The sequence below is a fragment of the Symphalangus syndactylus genome, chromosome 12 (assembly GCF_028878055.3).
Source record: "Symphalangus syndactylus isolate Jambi chromosome 12, NHGRI_mSymSyn1-v2.1_pri, whole genome shotgun sequence".
NCBI classification, from domain to species: domain Eukaryota; kingdom Metazoa; phylum Chordata; class Mammalia; order Primates; family Hylobatidae; genus Symphalangus; species Symphalangus syndactylus.
Window position 1 is genome coordinate 31,405,462 of NC_072441.2, and position 23,212 is coordinate 31,428,673.

The 23,212-nt window shown below is 36.1% G+C and overlaps 1 long non-coding RNA gene across 1 annotated transcript in view; it reads left to right on the forward strand.

Moving 5' to 3' along the window:
- LOC134733668 (uncharacterized) overlaps positions 1 to 23,212 on the forward strand; it is a 54,586-nt gene that overhangs the window by 13,283 nt on the left and 18,091 nt on the right. The window contains exon 3 of the long non-coding RNA XR_010117310.1: positions 14,762 to 14,991. This is a non-coding gene — a long non-coding RNA (uncharacterized lncRNA). The remainder of the gene's footprint in view (positions 1 to 14,761; positions 14,992 to 23,212) is intronic.

Sequence of the window (23,212 nt, forward strand, 5' to 3'; positions counted from 1 at the left end):
AACCTTTCAGATTTCGTCTTTTGTTAATTACCTGTTCATACTGTTTACCCATTTTTAAGTTGTTTTCTATCCCTTTTTTGGTCTATTTGCAGTGATTCCTCACATAGTCCATATATTTAATCTTTTGTTGGCTTTATATATTTCAGATAAGTTCTCCCCATTCTGTCCTGGTCTTTCAACTTTTTCTTTTTTTTTTTTTTTTTTTGGTTTCTTTTTGAGACAGAGTTTCACTCTTGTTGCCCAGGCTGGAGTGCAATGGCGTGATCTCGGCTCACTGCAACCTCCGCCTCCCGGGTTCAAGCGATTCTCCTACCTCAGCCTCCCGAGTAGCTGGGATTATAGGCATGTGCCACCACACCCAGCTAATTGTTGTATTTTTAGTAGAGACAGGGTTTCTTCATGTTGGTCAGGCTGGTCTTGAACTCTTGACCTCAGGTGATCCGCCCACCTCAGCCTCCCAAAGTGCTGGGATTACAGGTGTGAGCCATGGCGCCCAGCCCTCAACTTGTTCTATATTACCCTTCATTGAACAGAAATCCTTAATTTAATAAAATTAAAGTATGCTTACCTCATGGAGTTGTTAGCTTTAAATATGAAGATGTACATAAACCTCTTGGCCATAGTCTTAAGTACAAAGTAAGAACTCAATGAATAAATCTCAAATATTATTAATTGCTATGGTTGTTATTCATTTGACCCTACCAATTCCAGAAGGATTGCAACTCTCTTTTGCTCCCATAACACTCTACATGTATTTCTATTGTGGCATCTATTATATTATCTCACATGGTGGACAGATTGAATTATTTCCAGCCAAAGACATCAAAGGTCTTACTCATTTTGTAATCTTGTATTCCCACAATCTAGGACAATGCTAAAAGGTGCTTAATAAATGTCTGTTAAATAAATATACACACAAATGAGTTTTCAAAGAAATTCAGTGAATAAAGAATACTAATTGAAGAAAGGAATAACTCTAGAAGTCACAGAATAATTTTAGATTGAAACAATGAAATAGAAAATATTTCCAAAGACACATCTGGTGAAAGACTTATCTAAAATATACAAGGAACTTATAAAAGTCAACAACAAGAAAACAACCTGATAAATAAGCAAAAGACCTGAACAGACACTTCACCAAAGAAGATCTACAGATGGCAAATAAGTATATGAAAAGATGTTCAACATCATATGTTATTAGGGAAATGCAAATTAAAAGAACAATGAGATACCACACATACCTATCAAAATGACCTAAACACTGGAATCCTAAACACTGGAAACATCAAATGCCAGCAAGAATGTGGAACCACAGGAACTCTTATTCATTGTTTGTAGGAATGCAAAATGCTACAGCCACTTTGGAAGAAGATTTGGCTGTTTCTTACAAAATTAAACATAATCTTACCATATAAGCTAGCAATTGCACTTCTTGGTATTTACCCAATGAACTGAAAATTTACGTCCACATGAAACCTGTACATAGATATTCATAGCAGCTTTATTCATAATTGCCAAAAGTTGGAGGCAACCAAGATGTCCTTCAAGGGATGAATGGCTAAATAAACTGTGGTACATTCAGACAATGGAATATTATTCAATACTAAAAATAAATGAACTGTTAAGCCATGAAAAGACATAGATGAAATGTAATGCATAATTACTAAGTGAAAGAAGCCAATCTAAAAAGGGTACACGTTGTATGGTTCCAACTATATCTCATTCTGGGAAAGTCAAAACTATGGAGACAGTAAACAGGTCAGTGGCTTCCAGGAGCTGGGTGGGAGAGAGGGGTGAATAGGCAGAAGTTAGAGGATTTTTGAGGCAAGGAAAAAGTTCTGTATGATACTACAGTAGTGGATATATTTCATTATACAAGTTTCAAAACCTAGAGAATGTACAACACCAAGAGTGAACCCTAATGTAGACTATGGACTTTAGGTTAAAATGATGTGTTAGTGTAAGTTCATTTATTATAACAAATCTACGGCTGTGGTGAGGGATGTTGATAGTGGAAATGATTGTGTGTGTGAGGCAGCAGGGAGAATACGTTAATTCTGTACTTTTTGCTCAATTTTGCTGTGAACACTAAACTGCTAAAAAAAAATTCTATTTAAAAATGAAAGACATCAATAAAAAGTACAAATCACGTGATTGTCACTAAAAATAGACAGTTGGCAAGGACTAAATTAAGAGAATGAATCTTTTAAAAAAATGACATGGTATATGAGAAAAAAGCAATATGAGTCTATCAGAAAAGTGGGGATATTTAAAAAGATAACTGTAGAATATATAATTTTATTTTGATTAAGTGTTATTGTAACTCCTAACAAATATTTTTAACCATGTTTGCTAACAAATAACAAGATGGATAGATTTTAGTTGCAAATAAACCAAGCAATTATATGGGGCAGTCAGTCAGTGAGAAGGAGACGAGTAGAAGGGCATGGACCATCCATGTGCATAATCATTACCTAGACCTTTAGTGTTGGCTATATAACAACACTTGAGAGATTCATCAACTACTGAGAAATTGAGAGTCACAAAATTTTTCATCAGCCTAAAACTTCTGCCCAATAAGGAACTTGAATTTACCCAAATGTTACTATTTACTTGCAGAGTTACACTACCATTTTATAGTTTCCTTGAACATACATGAATGAGCAAATGGTCATCCTTCATGCTTAACGAAGTAAGGTGTTTAAATTTTGGTTCAATAGATTTAGGTTAGACATCAAAAAGAAATTCATGACCATAATGATTTTTAAGGAGGTTGTGAGCTACCGTAATGATTTTGGCCTCTTCAGTTGTCATCTAAAATTGTATGATTCTATGTGTATGTCTTAATCTTTCTATTTGTGCATTTGGTGTTCTTATTGTTTAAGGAGCATACCTAAAGTGTGGGGCCCCTTCTAAGGACTCCAAGACCAAGAGTCTTAACTAGAAGTGTTTTTCTCAATTTTCTATTTGTTGAATTTCTAAACTTGAACCTAACAATCTTACATATAATCACCATAAATTACCATTTATGGAGGCCAGTGCTGAATACAGAATCACTAGAGCTCCTCGTAGGTCTCTTGAGTCTGTTGCAGCATAGTGATTAAAGGGCAGTGACTGGAGTAAGGACTGCTTGGGTTCTGGTCTAAGCTGGACATTACTAGCTGTATCTCTTTGGGCAGGCTATATAGTCTTTCTGAGCTTTGGTTTCCTCATATACAAAATGGTAGTAATAAAAAATGCCTATGTTATGATTTGAATGTGTCCCTCAAAGTTCACGAGTTGGAAACTTGATTCCCAATGCAGCAATGTTGAGAGTTCAGTCCTAATGGTAGGCATTTGGGTCATGGGAGCATCACCTTCATGAGTGGATTAATGCCATTATTGCAGGAGTGGGTACATTATTGCAAGAGTGTTCTCCTTATAAAAGGATGAGTTCAGCCACCTCTCGCTTTCTTTTTCTTGCACCCTTTCTTTGTTCTTCTGCCATGAATAATGCAACCAGAAGGCTTTCACCAGATATCAGCCTCTCAATTTTGAACTTCCCAGCTTCCAGAACCATGAGCTAAATCATTGCTGTTCATTATAAATTACCCAGTCTGTGGCATTCTGTTACAGCAGCACAAAATGGACTAAGACAGCCTACTTCATAGAGTTATCTGAGATAATGCATATATACAAGCTAAAGACGTTAGCTCAGTGTCCAGTACACACTGAGCACTCAGTTAATACTAGTTATTGTATTAGTCCATTCTCACACTGCTATAAAGTTACTGCCTGAGACTGGCTAATTTATAAACAAAAGAGGTTTAATTGACTCATAGTTCTGTATGGCTGGGGAGGCCTCAGGAAACTTACAATCATGGCAGAAGGCAAAAGGGAAGCAAGGCATGTCTTACATGGCAGCAGGAGAGAGACAGAGATTGGGGGAAACTGTCACTTTTAAACCATCAGATCTCATGAGAACTCCCTCACTACCATGAAAACAGCATGGAGAAAACCACCCCCATGATCCAATCACCTTCTACCAGGTCCCTCCCTTGACACTTGGGGATTACACTTAGAGATAGATTTGGGTGGTGACACAGAGCCAACCATATCAGTTATTATTTTCCTCTTCTGTCCCCCATTGCCAGCTCTCTTTACTGTCTCTAGCAAGTTTGCTATCTTGTTCTCTCCCTGCTCTACTAGAACACCACATTGCAAGTCTCTGGGGGCAAAAATTATTCTGGTAGTCTGACTTATATCTGCATTGCAAAATTTACTTCCACTGCCTTCCTGAGTTTCAGTTTGATGATTAATAAAATCATTTCTTTTCAATGTTCTTGTTTTTCCCAAAACATTGAGGAAATCTTTATAAAATTCATATTAGTATTTCTAATATTTATATCAATGGAAGTAGCAAAATAAATAGAGTTAAGTTATAATTCACATGGCCAGACATCTCTCTTTGTATTAGCATATTCTGGCAAAAAGAAACCCTAAAATTTTAATAAAAACTAGATCTTTTATAGACTTTATAATTTTATCTGTCAGTTCTGATGAAAAAGCCTAATCTTTTCATATGTGATTTCAAAAGCTTCCTTTCTAATAAGAAACAGATTGTTTTGAACAGAGAAGTACCCATCAGTGAAAGATATGTAGGACTATAATGTCAGTTAATTTCTATAGCTGCAGTCTTATTGTTTAAAAAAATACAAAAATTACTTTAGTTCTTAAGGGCATCATTAAGTATAGAGGTCTCAAAACAAATTTAATGCATTTTTATTCCTTTTGTTTTGTGTCAGTACCACAAAATGAATGTGAACGCTTTGTTTACATTTTTTGTTCTCTTTACAGTTGGAGCTTTTTATCATTTGAGATCAAAGTCAATTTTTTAAATAAGTAAAATAATTTTTAATATCTCCATGTGGTACTCTTTTATTTTCTCCTCTTCTATAAAGGGATTTACAATTATTTATTCAAAAGAAGGTAATGAGGCAATTTTAAGCCAGGCTTAATAATTCAAGGACATAATTTTAAAAAGTTATCTAAAACTGACTTTGGGCGTCTTAGTAAAAACCCAAGTCAGGCAAGATAAAGCACTTTCTGGCTAACTACTATGTGCCAGGCATCACAGTGAGCCCCAAGAATAAGAAACAGAACCGCAGTTCTTAGTTGCAAAGGCTCATTCTGCAGGAAGAGAGGCAGAGAGCAGCCTCTTGAATAAATAATTGTTCAACAAGGTTTTAGAGCCATAATAAAGCTATATCTGAAGTCCTACTGGAATTCAGATAAATTGTTCATTCTAGTTAACTTAGCTAACTTTTTTCTTTATTTCTGTAATGGAGACTAACATTAGCCCTATCACATAGGATTGTTAAAAAGGTTAAATGAAATAATAAATGTGAAGTGTTCAGTACAGTGTCTGGCCTATGGCAAATTCTCAAGGAAAGCTAGTGTCATTTTTTTTTTTAGTATTGCTATAATTATTATTAGGAGTCAGGGAAGACTTCGCTGGGGAGGCAACATTAGAACTTATCAGGAAAGGAAAGAATAAGAAGGAGTAACGGGCCTGTTTGGAAGAGGCAAGGGGCATTTCAGGCAGATGTACAGAATCAGAGAAAGGCATGTTGTGAGCTTTTGAGGAAGGATGAGCAACCCAAGTAACTGAAACAGAGAGCATGGGCTTGAATAATAGGAAATGGTGTCGTCTGTGAAGAACCATGTACTCTCTGCCAGAGTGCTAAACTTCTCCTTGTGAATAGTGCACAGCTATCAATTCAAGCAGCCTGAAATGGTGGCATGAGCCTGTAATTCCAGATGCTCAGCAGGCTGAGTGGGGAGAATCTCTTAAGCCCAGAGTTTGAGACCAGCCTGGGCAACATAGTGAGACCCTGTCTCAAAAAAAAATTAAGCAGCAGGGTAACATGATCAAATGTATATTTTAGGAAGACAGCAATAAAGAGACTAGAAATAGACCATAATAATAGTTTATGTGAGAAAGTAATGACTAACACATAATGCTCATTATGTGCCTATGTTGTTTACCATATATTTATGTGCATTAATTCTTGTAACAGCTTTATAAAGCAGATATTATTATTTTGTCATTTTACATATGTACAACTGGGGTATACAGTTTTTATGTAATTTGCCTCAGGTTCCATGCCCAGTAGGTGTTGAAGCTAGGATTCAAACTCAAGTAGTCTTACTCTTGAATTTGCACACTTAATGAATATCCTTCACTGCTTCTCAAGTGTCAGGCTAGAGTGCTGGCAGGGTGGCCTGCACCTGTATACCAGCTGGTCAGGAGGGTTAGTCAGGAGGATTGCTTGAGCCTAAAGGTTTGAGGCTGCAGGGAGCTATGATGGAGCCACTGCATCCAGCCTGAGCAACAGAACAAGACCCTGACCCTAAAACAAATTTTTTAAGCTACTTAAAAAAATAGGCTAAAGAAAAAAAAGCACAAATCAGAAAGGGAAGTTGTATTCAACAGAATTGACTAGCTTGTTTTGTAATGCCATAAAGACTTATTGGGTTCCTATCACCTGGCAAGCACCTGCAGCCACAACAATGAAAAAACAATTTTAAAAAAGCAGCTACAACAATGCAACAATGAAAAAAAAAACAATCAAAAAGCAATGAAAAGGCCTGTTCTTATGAAGTCTGTTTGCTAGTGAAGGAGCAGATAATATGTGGGGCGGAGGCACATTGAAGGGAGGAAAGGTAAAATTTTACCTCTCTCCCCTTAGGGCTTTTTGGCCAGGGCTGAGAAATAAATTGACATAAAAGAAATGAGTAGGAGAAAAGCATATAATTTAATACAAGTTTTATGTGGCACACGAGGCTTCATAAGAAAATAAAGACCGGAAGACCCAGGTAGAATCGAATACTTACATACTGAATTGGACAAAGAGTAGTAAATTATGAGACTGTGATGAGGCAAAGGGGCTTGGGCTAGGGTAGTTAACTGGGTAGAGAAGTGGCTAGGAAGATAAGGGTTAGTTTAACCAGGTTTGTTTGTAGAGAATTCTCCCCCCTCAACTTCCTGTTACTGAAAATAAGAATAGAACTTTCTTTCTGGTACAGGAGGATTTTTCCATGTGGGGGTTTTATCTTCAACTTTCAGGAAGAAAAAGGGGAAGATTAGAGCGCCTTTCTTGCAGCCACTGTTGTTCTTTTTCTAAAGTGCCTTTATATCAAAATAATCCTTATGCCAAAGTGGTGTATTTGCAGATGGCATATTCTGCCATCCTTCATTTCCCTCCCTTGAACCTTCCCCAAGAAGTTTCATAGTTCAGAAGCTGAGTTGATAGATTGCAACCTTAGCTTACTGAAAATCTCTTACTCCTGGAGGACAGGTCAGTTCCATTAAACAAACAGTTGTGTTTCATTTTAGGAGACAATGTTGCAGGTGGGTTCCTACCAAAGTTAGGCTTCCATATGGTCCGAGCAATCAGGCATTTCTATGGAAACAAACAAACAAACAAAAAAATCTGTTTATGAGTCCAGAGGGCAGCCAGTCAAGAAGATTTCTAGATACTGGGCTCGATGCATTTCTTTTGCTGTCTGAATGTCTCTGGTGATGTTGTCAGGTGATATGGGTGAACTTTCTGAGTAGTCCACACAGCAACAGGCATGAAGCTTGTTTATATTTGAGTTTTTGTGATAATTTCTATGAAGTTTATATCAAGTCATCCAGCTTCAGCTTGCAAGGCTTTGGGAAAGGGGCAGTTTTATTTTTTGTTTCAAGTCAGAAAGGTGGGAGAAAATTGGAAATGTTAGTTTGGAGAGTCATAGCCAGATATTGGAGGAAACTAGAAGAATTCACGATACAGTCCAGTTTACAGAAAGATAACAAAACCTTAATGACAATGAACAAGGCTAGAATTGAATTACTATAGTTTTCTATAGTGCACATAATTTTTCTGTCTATAGTCACCCTCATGTTTACCAAACATAATCACAGTAAGACTCATTTGTTTGTAAAATAAGTCTAGTATCATTAAATTTGGGCTGATTATTTAAATAAGCAAAGCAAGAATAGTGACTGGTCATATAGACACTTTTTAAATCTGCTTTGCTGGAACTTTTAATAAGGAATCTCTGATTAGACTTTTAAAAGCCTCTCCATTCCAGACTCAGTGCTGCACACCTATAGTCCCAGTTACTCAGGAGGCTGACGCAGGAGGATTGTTTGAGCCCAGGAGTTCAAGACTAGCCTGGGAAACACAGCAAGACCTCATCTCTAAAAAAAATACAATAAATATATATACATAAATAGTTAAACAAAGAATTAAAAAATAAAATAAAGGCTGGGCACAGTGGCTCACGCCTGTAATCCTAGCACCTTGGGAGGCCGAGGCAGGTGGATCACCTGAGGTTGGGAGTTCAAGACCAGCCTGAGCAACATGGAGAAACCCCATCTCTACTAAAAATACAAAATTAGCTGGGCGTGGTGGCGCATGCCTGTAATCCCAGCTACTCAGGAGGCTGAGGCAGGAGAATCACTTGAACCTGGGAGGCGGAGGTTGCAGTGAGCTGAGATCACACCATTGCACTCCAGCCTGAGCAAGAGGAGTGAAATTTCGTCTAAAAATAAATAAATTAATTAAATTAAATTAAAATAAAAGCCTCTTCAAGCTATAAAGCTAAGGTAGGGACTTTGCATTCGACTTCACTTACCTATAGATTTAGGTGAATTCCTCATTTCTCAAGGCTCTCAAAATATTGTGAGCCTCCTGGGCCTACCAGGAAGTGACGTTCCTTACTCACCTGTAAGGTTGGAATCCTTTGAAGCCAGGTACTAGTCTTTTTTTTTTTTTCTAAGTGGCTTTATTGGGTTGATAAAATCAACCTTACTTCATTAAAACTGTCTGGTTATATCTGATCCTATGCATATAATTCTGAAATATGACATTCTAGTCAAAGCCTTGGTAATATAACCAATGTTTCCAATCATATCATGTTACAAAGAAAATATATTCTTATTGATCTTATATAAATAACTATATTGCCATGAAAATAATACTCAATAAGAGTTTCTGAATTTTGGAGGGATCAGGTAGGGAATAGATAAATGCTTCAAATCTGTTTCCAAAGTATACTTTACTAGATTGCTGCAAGCTATAACTAGCTTAAATAGAAACAGAAAAAGTGTTCTTTAAATCTGGAAAACAAAATATTAAAGCATTAATATAATAGTTTAATAAAGTCATAAAAAAATCATCCTCATCAGTTTATTTACTTCCACTAATTACTTCTTGTTCTGCTTAATCCTGGGTTAGAAGTTTTATGAATCAATCAGTTTATCCATTTGATTTTTAGAAATTCTTATCAAGCTCAGTGGTATGATCTTAAAGTTATCAGAAGCCTGCACTTGTCAGAGTCTTTTCCGTGAATCTCTTTAACCATAAAGCAGTTTTGTCTGTAGTTGATTTCAGGAAAACATCAGAGTAAAACAACTGTCTGTGAATGACAAATGCTGTTAAATGGCCATGGTCAAAAATCTCATGAGAGATCATTACAATGCAATTAATAAGAAAATTTGGTTATTTCTGTGGCATGCAACATTTTAAGATAATAACTAGGATTATGACTGATGACATTATACCAGGACATATCAGATTTCTAGAAATTTTATACAATTTCTTTAATACTTATATTAATAATATATATTCCTACAAATAACACATAACCCTAATTATTTTAATATCTCTCTTTCAGAAAGATAAAAAACAAATCTTTTGAGATTTTCCAGGGGACCTCTGGAAAATCCCAAAGTTACTTTGAGGTCAAAAGCACTTTAGAATTTGATCCTGGGAGTTCAAATGTTGTCAAAAATGTCAAAAGGTTTAAAACTCTTGATAAAATAGGATCACAGATCACTTTGAAACAATACTCAGTTATCTATTGTATTATTCTGTCTGTGTTGCTACAAAAGAATACCTGAGACTGGGTAATGTATAAAGAAAAGAGGTTTATTTTAGCTCGTGGTTCTTCAGCCTGTGCAGGAAGCATAGTGCTGGCATTTCCTTCTGGTGAGGGCCTCAGGAAGCTTGCAATCATGGCAGAAAGTGAAAGGGGAGCCAACATATTGCATCATAAGAGAGGGAGCAAGAGAGTTGGTGAGGAGGGGGGCAGGCTTTTTAAAGAACTAGCTCTTGCATGAACTCATTACCACTCATTACCACAGGGAGGGAACCAAGCCATTTATGAGGGATCTGCCCCCATGACCCAACACCTCCAGCTAGACTCCACCTCCAACATCAGGGGTCACTTTTCTTTCTTTCTTTCTCTTTCTTTCTTCCTCTCTTTTTTTCTTTTCTTTTCTCTCTCTCTTTCTTTTTTTTAATTTTTTATTTCATTATTATTATACTTTAAGTTTTAGGGTACATGTGCACAATGTGCAGGTTTGTTACATATGTATACATGTGCCATGTTGGTGTGCTGCACCCATTAACTCATTATTTAGCATTAGGTATATCTCCTAATGCTACCCCTCCCCCGCTCCCCCCACCCCACAACAGTCCCCGGAGTGTGATGTTCCCCTTCCTGTGTCCATGTGTTCTCATTGTTCAATTCCCACCTATGAGTGAGAACATGCGGTGTTTGGTTTTTTGTCCTTGCGATAGTTTACTGAGAATGATAATTTCCTGTTTCATCCATGTCCCTACAAAGGACATGAACTCATCATTTTTTATGGCTGCACAGTATTCCATGGTGTATATGTGCCACATTTTCTTAATCCAGTCTATCGTTGTTGGACATTTGGGTTGGTTCCAAGTCTTTGCTATTGTGAATAGTGCCGCAATAAACATACATGTTCATGTGTTTTTATAGCAGCATGATTTATAGTCCTTTGGGTATATACCCAGTAATGGGATGGCTGGGAATTGCCACACTGACTTCCACAATGGTTGAACTAGTTTACAGTCCCACCAACAGTGTAAAAGTGTTCTTATTTCTCCACATCCTCTCCAGCACCTGTTGTTTCCTTCTTTCTTTTTTTCTGAGACAGGGTCGAACTCTGTTGCCCAAGCTGAAGTGCAGTGACACCATCTCAACTCACTGCAACCTTTGTCTCCCAGGTTCAAGCAATTCCCCCACCTCAGTCTCTCAAGTAGCCAGAACCACAGGCACATGCCACCATGTCCGGCTATTTTTTTTTTTTTTTTTGGTAGAGATGGGGTTTCACCATGTTGGCCAGGCTGGAGGGGGTCACATTTCAACATGAGATTTGGATGGGACAGATTTCCAAACCATGTCATCTGTTTAACCATAGTGACAAAGATTTCAAAGACAAATACACAAAGTTGCATACTTGTAAAAATAAAACAAAAACTTTGCTCTTGTAATGTCTTTTGTGTTGTTGTTGAGACAACGTCTCACTGTTGCCCAGGCTAGAGTGAAATAATGCAATCACAGCGCACTATAACTCTGAACTCCTGGGCTCAAGCAATTCTCACACCTTAGCCTCCTGAGTAGCTGAGACTACAGGTGTGCACTATGATGCCCAGCTAATTTTTCATTTTTTGGTAGAGACCAGGTCTTGCTATGTTGTCCAAGCTAGTCTCAAACATCTGGCATCAGGCATTCCTCCCACCTCAGCCTCCTAAAGCATCGGGATTACAGGTGTGATTCACCATGCCCAGCCTTCTTTCAATATCTTTTAATATTTTGTTTTCTTAAGTAATCAAAGACCTGATAAGGACAACAAGGAGCACAAAAAAAATTATTTTGATAATTTGATCATTTGACAGGTAATGGAAACTCCTGTACAAAAATCAAGAAAACTTTGTTCTTTTAACAGAGAAAACACCAAATTCTAGTTTGCTCACTTGCTTGCTTGCTCTTGGCTGTCTCTCTGCCTCTCTCTTTTCCCACCTTCTTATATTCACTTAATTTTTGTCTTTTATTCTTCTCTTTTTAAAATTACGAAACAATCTTTAAATAACCTCTAAACTAGGACAAAATTATTCTCCTTTTCCCTCAACAAAATTCATCTTTTTATACCTCACAACTTTTCTTGCCAAAAACACATCCTACTTTCATTACGTTCTTTGCATACAGAGTTTTATTTCTTGTTATTTCCAGTAGTTTTATGACATATTTTTGTTCGAATTTTAACCTTAATAACCCTAATTCCCAGTAACAACTAGAAATAAGCAATTGTGAACTTTGTGTTGTGTACTAACATTCTGTCATAGATTAGGCAAGTTGTGAACAAACCATTTCATAATTTCTGGAGGCACAAGCCTCTTTCATAGCATAATTTTTCTAATGTAACAAGAAGAACATATTATTAACAGGTCCAAATATCTTTTGTCTTTGTATCAATTAAGAAGCTCGAGTAGATGAACTTATATTCAGTAATTAATGTTTTGGTATTTCATCTTATTTGTAAATGATCTAAATATTCAATTAATATTTATCATTTAACTTAACTGAGTATAACTTTAAGATTTCAAATTTCCAAAAAGATTTTGGAAACTATTTTTAAGCAGATATATTTTTATAAAACATAATCATTCTTATAAAGTTTATTTGTAAACTTTTATCCTATTTACATATATTTGACTTATTCTTTAAAATTATGTTTCGATTACTCATGAAAATTCCATGAGATATTAGACAAAGCTAGTCTTCATTTTAAGCTCTTTTTCTTATTGGCAATTTTTATAACCTATTAGGCAACCATCAAACATCATTGAAGCAAAGCACCAGAAAATGTAAACATAACAGCTTTTTTCCCCTTTACCATCAAGCTAGATATACCTTAAGAAATTTACTGTTATTGTATGTTTTATTTTTAAGTTGAATTTATAATCTTAAAAACTTAAATGTCAAACAGAGATAACATGGCTTGTTTGACTAGTAACCCCAGGTAGAAAAAAATTGTATACTTGAACTATATTTGACAACCTGAAGACATGCCTGTTTTAATTAAACCAACAAACTTGAGCTAGCTTTGTTTACCAAAAATTATCCCACCTTGTATGAGCTTGGAAAACATTTGAGTTAGTCTCTATATTTCTCTATATATAGGCATTTATGTTTTTTTGTTTAAGACAATTAAATAGAGCTCTTTTACAAGTTACTTTCGGCAATACCATCCAGGGGTAGAAAAAATATTATACATATCAACAATCACACTCATACATAAACACATGGCCCAGATGCAAACAGAGATATTATAGCTTTCATTCTAAAATTTTAGCCATGGAGCAGGTATAATAATACAGAACTCACTAGTTTATCACTAGTTTATAAGAGAAAAGTTGGTTCTAAACTGTGTTTCAGGCAGATGGAAAAAGTTAAGTTCACCTGCTCAGATACAGATGACTTTTTAAAAATATTTGTGGAGAAGACTTTTAAGATTTTTTATTTGCTCTTGATAGGTGATCTCATGGAGGCTATGAACTAGATTGGGGGAAATGAAGTGTTCCTCATGGTTCGGAGTTGTTTGGTTTTTAAGCCCCTTTTTTTTTTTTTTTTTTTTTTTTTTTTAGTTCCAGCTGGGCTGGGCATAGAAATTGTTATAGTTAACTCCTCAGATGTTTACATTGTGAAGACATAGTAAGGTTTACATCTCCAAGGGACTGAGAAAAGATGTGGGTTTTCTCCAAGAAAGAGTTTTGGAATGTATTTGCCTATTATTAGGCATATAGGGTAATTCTTTCTTTTTCTTAAATATTTATATTACTTTGAGTGTAATAAGATGCTTCTTAGTGTCTCAACACGGAGAGTGAATTGTGTTGAGAAAAGGGGAATTGCTGAGGAGCAGCTGAGCATTATTTCAGAATGAGTGACTATGAAGATGATGCTGTTTTTATCACAGATGGTGAATACAAACTAGGTTGTGAGGGCTAATAGTGAATTCAGTCTTGAACATTTAGAGTTTGAATTACTTACTTAACCTCCAAGCTAAAAACATTGGTCTAGACTGAGCTTACTAGTAAGAGTCAAGGGCAAGCATCAATATTTGTAAGTCATAAAGTGATCTATAAGTGATGATTTTATAAAGGGAGCACCTGCAGATCAGGGCTTAGGCAGAGAAATATCAAAAGCCAATGTGAGGCTGGGCACGGTGGCTCATGCTTGTAATCCCAGCACTTTGGGAGGCTGAGGCGGGCAGATTGCCTAGGTCGGGAGTTTAAGACCAGACTGGCCAATGTGGTGAAACTCCATCTCTACTAAAAATACAAAAATTAGCCGGGTGTGGTGGTGGGTGCCTGTAATCCCAGCTACTCGGGAGGCTGAGCCAGGAGAATTGCATGAACATGGGAGGTGGGGGTTGCAGTGAGCTGAGATGGCGGCACTGCACTCTTCACTCCAGCCTGGGTGATAGAGTGAAACTCAGTCTCCAAAAAAAAAAAAAAAAAAAAAAAAAAAAAAGCCAACCTGAAAGGAAGCATTCAGTGAGGCAGAAGGACCAAAAGGGAGGTGGGAGGTGTGCTGAAGAAAACCGAGCAAGAAAAAAATTGCAAGGAGACAAGGAGTAAAGAGAGTATACGCAACAAATATCAGGAAAGGAGAGGCCTGGGAATCAGGGCTAGATTTGGGGATTCTGATGTCATTATTATCTTTGAAATTAAAAATCATTCCTCATTTTCCACAGAAACTGATGCAGAGCCTCATCAGTTTAATTTCTGCAACAACCAATAAAATTACTTACATGCAACTGGTATCAATAGATATTGTTTTTATAGTTTACGTTTCTGTTTTATGATTATAACGATTCCTTATGTTACTTCCTGTTATTATTTTGTGTTTCCAACAGAAGAGGTTCAATTAAGTGGTTGAAAGCTTCAGGAAGAAATTTAAGCTAAATTGAAATGAGGGAGTAACATCAGCAAGATGATGAAATGGAAGATCCCCTACTATCACTCCCTCCATAAAAATACAACTGGAAACTACTTAAAGACAAGAACACAACCCTGAGTTCACCACAATTCAAGGGAGAATTGAAGAAACCTCCGGGGCCCTCAAAATTGAGAGAAGCTGTGACAGGTAAGAAAACTGGCTGTTTCAGACATCGCAGCCCCCTCCATCAAGCTGGCATAATGCTGCTCATAGAGAATTTTCCTAGACTCATGGTTTCTAAGGTAAGAAGAGGGAGTTGGAAGTGAACATACGATCTCCCCACCAGTATGGGAATCTTCTCAGGAAGCCCACTTCTGCCCCATCCCATGGGAACAATTGGGAGTGTCAGAAGGGCTGAATTACTTGGGATGAACTGAGACAAAGAGTGGGACACTGATCATAGCAACTGGCACATGGATCTTGGTGGTTACTCTTCACTCCAATCAGTATGGACACCACATTGAAGAGATTGGCTGGCACCATAGTGCTATAGGGGACATAGTCTGTGAGAAGGCCTGAATCCCTGGCCAGATTTCAACAAAGACTAGGTGTTCCTATGGAGCTTCCACTGGACCAGAAACAACTAGAAATGTTAGGATTGAGTTCCAGTGACTGCTTAAGTCTTCCACAAACTGGGAGACAGTGGCAGGGCAGCCATATAGCTCCAGGGCATTGTTAACTTAGTGCTCACTATAAGTCTTCCCCAGACTGGGAAACAGTGGCAGGGCGAAAGTTAGTTCCAGTGCAGTGATTTAGTTCTGGTACTAACTATAAATTCTCCCAAAAAAAAAAAAAAAAGAATAAAAGAATATCAGCAGTTAAGTTCTGATACAAAGTAGTAAAGTTCAAACACCACCAAAGAACACCTGCAAGAACTGGAAGAGGTAGCTATCTCCTAAAATGTGCAGGTATTAAGGCAAAGCCACAAGAATTGTAAAAACTCAAGGAAATATGACCTTACCAAAAGAAATCAACAAAGCTCCAGCAATGGAGCTAGAAGTGAAGACCTAGGAAATGTTAAACAGACAATTCAAAATAATCCTCTTAAACAAATTTAGAGAATCACGAGAAAATATGGATAGAAAATACAAAATTTGGAAAGTAACCCAGGAACAAAATGAGATATTTGACAAAGAAATAAAAGAAATAATAAATAAAAACAAACAAATCTTTTATTTCTAGGTTTCTAGAAATAAAGAAACCATAACTAAACTGACACAATAACTAAACTGAAAAACTCATTAGAAAGCTTCAACAGCAGACTTGATTAGAGAAAAGAATTAGCAAGTTTGAAGACAGCACATATGAAATTACCTAATCAGAGGAGAAAAAAAGAAAAAAGAATTTAAAAGTGTAAAAAAGAACTTTTTAAGAATTATGGCACATGATCAAGCAAACTAACCTCTGCGTAGTAGGAATTCCCAAAGGAGGCAAGAGGGAAAAAGGCCTAGAAGGCATATTTAACAAAATAATGGTGAAAATTTCCCAAAGATGGAGAAAGGGGACACCATTCAGATACAGGAATCTCAGAGGTCGTCAATCAAATTAAACCCAAAGAGGAAATCCCTAAGGCATATCATAATCAAATTAGCAAAAATCAGAGACCAAAAAAATACTCAGTGCAGGAAAAGAAAAGAAAAATATTACATTAAACAAAGCACCAATACAGCTTTCACTGGATTTCACAGCAGAAATCCTACAGGCCAGGTGAGAATGGGAAGCTTCAAAGTGCTGAAAGAAAAAAAAAAAAACTGTCAACCAAGAATAATGTGCCCAGCAAAGCTATTAAAACAAGAAGAGAGATAAAGACTTTCTCGGACAAACAAAAACTGAGGGAATTTGTCAACACCAGACCTGTGTTACAAGACATGCTAAAGAGAGTTCTTCAGTCTGAAAGAAATGGATGCTAACATGTAACAAGAAACAATCTGCAGGTATGAAACTCATTGGTAAAAGAAAGAAAACAGACAAATTCAGAATACACCAATAGTGAAATTAGGGTAAGTAAATGACCTATATCTTAAATATGAAGATTAAAAGACAAAACCACTAAAAACAATAACTACAATTTATTAAGAGATGCACAATGTAAAAAAAGTAAATTGAAACACGAGAAAGTCAAAATGTGGTGAGAGGATGGTATTAAAGTGTAGAGTTTGTTTTTTCTTATCTTTTCTTTGCAATAAAATATAAGTCACTCTCAGTTTAAAATAACGTATTATAAATATAAGAGGGTTTTTGTAAGCCTCATGTTAACCGTAAAGCAAAAACCTACAATAGATATATAAAAATAAATAGCATGGAATAAAAATGTACTACCAGAGGAAATTACTTAACCACAAAAGAAGAGAGTGAGAGAGGAAAAAGGGAAGAATTCACAAAACAACAAGAAGTCAAGTAACAAAATGGCAGTAGTAAACCCTTACTATGAATAATAACTTTGAATGTAAATGGATCAAATTGTCCAACCAAAAGACATAGAGTGGCTGAATGGATTTAAAAAACAAGATCCAACTGTATGCTATCTACAAGTACTTCACTTAATCTATAAAGACATTCACAGAGACTAAAAGTGAAGGAATGAAAAAAGGTATTTCATGCAAATAGAAACCAAAAAGCAACAGGGATAGGTTTACTAATATCAGATAAACTAGACTTGAAGCCAAGAGTCATTTTTAAAATGACAAAAAAGAAAGCCATTATATAATGATATAGGGGACAGTATAGCAAGAATACATAATAATTGTAAATATATATGCACCCAATACTGGAGCATACAAATATGTAAAAAAGTTAATAGACTTAAAGGGAGAGATTGACTACAATAAATAATAGTAGGAGATTTCAACACCCCATTTTCAGTGATGACCAGATCACTCAGACAGAAAAGTAACAAAGAAACATTGGAGTTAAACTGAATTCTAGACCAAGGGAACATAACAGATATTTTATGTTATGTTATATTTTATTTTACTTTATGTTACAGATATTACAGAACATTCCATCCAACAGCTGCAGAATACACATTTTTCTCAACAGCACGTAGAAGATTATCCAGGATAGATCATATGTTAGGTCCCAAAACAAGTTTTGACACATTCTTTAAAAATCCAAATCATATCAAGTGCATTTCTTACCATAATTATTCCAATTATTCTACCATTCTGGAATAAAACTAGAAACCAGTTTTAAAAAAAAGAAACACTGGAAATTGTACAAATTCATGGAAATGAAACAACATACTCCTGGACACTGAATGGGTCAACAACAAAATTAAAAAGGAAATTTAAAATTACCTTCAGACAAATGAAAATGGAAACATGACATACTAAAGCCTATGTAATATATCAAAGCAGTTCTAAGAGCAGTTCTGTAGCAATAAATGCCTACATCAAAAAAGTAGAAAGACTTCAAATAAACAACCTAAAGATCACCTCAAGGAACTAGACAAGCAAAAACAAACAACACTGATAATTCAGATAAAGCATCTATCTGAACAATACTTTTGTATTGTTGACGAAGCAATTTTTGACGAAGCAAAAATTGCATTTTTGAAATAATAAATGAAATTAACAAAACTTTAGCTAGACCAAAGAAAAGAGAGAGGAATCAAATAAATAATATCAGAAACAAAAAAGGAGATATTACAATGGATACCACAGAAATAGAGAATCATTGGAGATTATTATGAATAACTATATGCCAATAAATTGGAAAAACTAGAAAAAAAAGATTAATTCCTGAGCCCTTACAACCTACCAAGATGAAACCAGGAAGAAATAGAAAACCTGAACAGACCAATAACAAGTAATGAGATTAAAACAGTAATAAAAAGTCTCCCATCAAAGAAAAGCCCAAGATCTGATGTATTCACTGTTGAATTCTACCAAACATTTAAAGAAGAATTAATACCAATTCTACACAAACTATTCAAAAATCTTAAAGAAGAAGGAATACTTCCAAACCCATTCTATAAGGCCAGCATTACCAAGACACCAAAATTAGACAAATACACAATTAAAAAAGAAAACCACAAACCAATTTCACTGATAAACATAGATGCAAAAATTCTTAACAAATATCAGCAAACTGAATTCCACAACATATTTAAAAAGATCATTCCATCATAGTCAAGTGAGATTTATCCAAGAGATGCAATAATGGTTCAACATATGCAAATCAGTAAACTTGATACACCACACTGACAGAATCAAGAATAAAAATTGTATGATCATTTCAATAAATGCTTAAAAAGTATTTGATAAATTTAAACATTTTTTCCATGATTAAAACTCTCAACTAATTGGGTATAGAGGGAACATACTTCAAAAAAATGAAGGTGAATATGTGAAAAACCCACAGATAATATACTGAATAAGGAAAAATTGAAAGCCTTTCCTCTATGATCTGGAACACAGCAAGGATCCCCATTCTCACCACTTTTTCAATAGAATACTGGAAGTTCTAGCCAGATAAATTAGGCAAGAGAAAGAAAATAAAGGACATCTAAATTGGAAAGGAAGAAGTCAAGTTATCTTTGTTCACAGATGACATGATTCTATGTTTTGAAAACTTTGTGATTCCATGAAGAAACTATAATAACTGATAAATTTGGTAAAGTTGTAGGATACAAAGTCAACATATAAAAATTAGTAGCACTTCTACATGCCAGTGGAAACAATCTGAAAACAATCAATAAAGTAATCCCATTTATAATAGTGACAAAAAGTTGAAATAGCTAAAAATAAATTTAACTGAAGAAATGAAAGCTCTCTACAAGGAAAACTATAAAACACTGATGAAAGACGTTAAAGAAGACTCACAAAAAATGGAATGATATCCCATGTTCATGGATTGGAATAATTAATATTGCTAAAATGTCCATACTACGCAAAACAATCTACAAAGTCAATGCAATCCCTATCAAAATACCAATGATATTATTCACAGAAGAAGAGAAAAACAATTTTAAAATTTGTATGGAACCACTGAAGACCCCAAATAACCAAAGCAAACCTGAGAAAATGAACAAAGCTGGAGGTATTACACTACTTGATTTCAGAATATACTGCAAGGCTATAGTAACAAAAACAGCAGTACTGGCATAAAAACAGACACTTAGGCCCAATGGAACAGAATAGAGAACACAGAAATAAATCCACACATTTATAACCAACTCATTTTTGACACAGGTGCCAAGAACATACTTTGGGGAAAGAACAATCTCTTCAACACATGGGAAAACTAGATATCCATATGCAGAAAAATAAAACTAGATTCCTATCCTTCACATTATTCCAATACCAAATATAAAGGGATAAAAAATTTAAAAAATAAGACCTGGAACTATGAAATTACTAAAAGAGAACAGCAAGGAATCACTTCAGGACATTGGTCTGGGCAAAGATGTTTGGGGTAAGACCTCAAAAGCACACACAATAAAACCCAAAAATAGACAAGTTGATTATATCAAGCTAAAAATGTTTTACATAGCAAAGAAAACAGTCTACAAAGAGACAACATACAGAATGGAAGAAAATATTTGCAAAGCATCTATCTGAAAAGTGATTACTAAACAGAATATATAAGCAACTCAAATAACTCAATAAGAAAAAAACAAATAATTCAATTTTTAAAATGGGCAAACGATCTAAATAGACATTTTGCCAAAGCAGACATACAAATGGCAAAGAGGAATATGAGAAAAGTGTTCAGTACTACTAATCATCAGGGAAACACAAATCAAAACTACAGTGGGATATCATCTCACCCATTAGAATGGCTATTATCAAAAAGACAAAAAAATAACAAATGCTGGCAAGGATGTGGAGAAAGGGCAATGGTCATATACTGTTGGTGGGATAGTAAATTAGGTTGCCTTTATGGACAACAGTATGGAAGTTTCTTCAAAAACTTAAAATAAATCCACAATATGATCTACTGAGTATATATCCAAAAAAGAAAGGAAATCAGTACACCAAAGAGATATTGGAGGAAGAAGCAAAGCAAGATGGCCAAATAGATCCCTCCAGTGATTGTCCCCACTGCAGAAACATCAAATTGAACAAATATCTTTGCAAGAAAACACCTTCATAAGAAGAGATAGTCTGTTGAGCCTTACAGTGCCTGGTTTTAATATGATATCAAGGAAAGAGGAACTGAAAAGGATAGGAAAGACCATCTTGCATTGGCTACGCTACCCATCCCCCATCCCAGGAAATGCATGGAAAGAAAATCTATGTGCTTGCGGGGGGGAGAGTGAAGTGATTGTGTAACTTTGCATTGGAACTCAGTGCTGCCCTATCACAGAGGAACCCAGCACAGGGAAGAATTCTGCCATTGCCCATGGAGGGAGAATATAGCCTCAGCCAGAGTAGAATCCTCTGCCCCAAAGAAGTTCCAGCTAGCTCCACCATGGACTCACTAAAGTGACCTGGAGTCCTGAATATATTTGAAAGGCAGGCAGGCCACAAGGAATGCAGTCTCTAAGCAAGTCCTGGTGCTGCACTGGGCTCGAAGTCAGCGGACTTGGGGTGCAGCAACCCAGTGAAACATCAGCTGCTACAGCTAAGGGAATGCTTATATCACCCCTCCAACAACTCCAAGCAGTACAGCTCAAGTAGACTCCTTCCACTTGCAGGAAAGAGAGGGAAGATTACAGAGGACTTTGCCTTGCAACTTGGGTACCAGCTCAGCCACAATGAACTAAAGCATCAGGCAGATTCCTGAAGCCCCGGATTCCAGGCCTTAGTTTCTGGACAAGCATTTCTAGACCCACCCTGTGCCAGAAGGCAACCCAGTGCCTAGAAGGAAAGGACCCAGTCCTGACAGGATTCACCACCTGATAACTAAAGAGCTGTTGGTCTTTGAGTAAACATCAGTAATAGCCAGGCAGTAGCCACCATGGGCCTTGAGCAAGATATAGCACTGTGCTGACTTCAGGTGTGATCCAGCACAGTCCCAGCTGTGGTGGCCAGGGAAGTACTTGCATCACAACTCCCCCAACTCCAGGCAGCCTAGCATGGAAAGACAGGCTCCTGTCTGGGGTAAGTGAGGGAAGAAAATGAGAGATCCTGCTTGGTAATCCAGGGGATTCTTTTGGATATTACCCAAGCCCTCTTTGAGCCTGCAAGTGTCACAGTGTTACTGGGCTCGGGGTGCTCTTTAGTCCAGATACATCTGCAGTGACCAGAGACTTAGATGACAACATTCCATTCTCTTTGAATATCTCAAAAGTCTTCTCAAGAAAGACTGGTACAAACAAGCCCAGACCGTGAAGATTAGAAAAAATACCTAATTCTTCAATGTCGAGGCATCAATAAACATCCATAGGCATCAAGACTATCCAGGAAAAGATGACCTCACCAAACAAACTAAATAAGGCACCAGTGACCAATCCTGCAGTGACAGAGATGTGTGAACTTTCACATGGGGAATTCAAAATAGTTACTTTAAGGAAGCTCAACAAACTTCAAGATAATACAGACAAGGAATCCAGATTTCTATCAAAAATTTTTAACAAAGAGATTGAAATTTAAAAAAAAAATTAAGAAGAAATTCTGGAGTGGAAAAATTCAACTGACAAACTGAAAAATGCATCAGAGACTCTAAACAGCAGAATTGATTAAGCAGAAGAAAAAATTAGTGAGCTTCAAGACACGTTATATGAAAATATATGGTCAAAGGAGAAAAAATTGAAATGAATAAAAAAGAATGAAGCATGCCTATAAGATATAGAAAACAGCATCAAAAGGGCAAACCTTAAGAGTTATTGGCCTTAAAGAAGAGGTAGAGAGATTAAGCTAGAAATCTTACTCAAATAAATAACAGAACTTTCTAAACCTAGAGAAAGATACCAATATTCAAGTATAAGAAGGTCATAGAACACCAGGAAGATTTAACCCAAATAAGACTATCTCAAGATATTTAATAAAACCTCAAAGGTCAAGGATAAAGGATTCTAAAGGCAACAAAAGAAGCAAATAACATATAAAGATCTCCAATGTGTCTGGCAGACTTCTCAGTGGAAACCTTATAGTCCAGGAGATAGTGGCATGACATATTTAAAGTGCTGAAAGAAATAAAACTTTTATCCTAGAATAGTATATCCAGTGAAAATTGCTTAAAACCTGAAGAAGAAATAAAGACTTTCCCAGACAAAAGCTGAGTGATTTTGTCAACACCAGACCTGTCCTACAAGAAATGCTAAAGGGACTCCTTCAATCTGAAAGAAAGGGTTGTTAATGAGCAATAAAAATTTATCCAAAGTTACAAAACACTGATAAGAGTAAGTACACAGATAAATACAGAATACTCTAACACTGTAATTGTGGTGTGTAAACCACTCATTTACTGAGTAGGAATACGA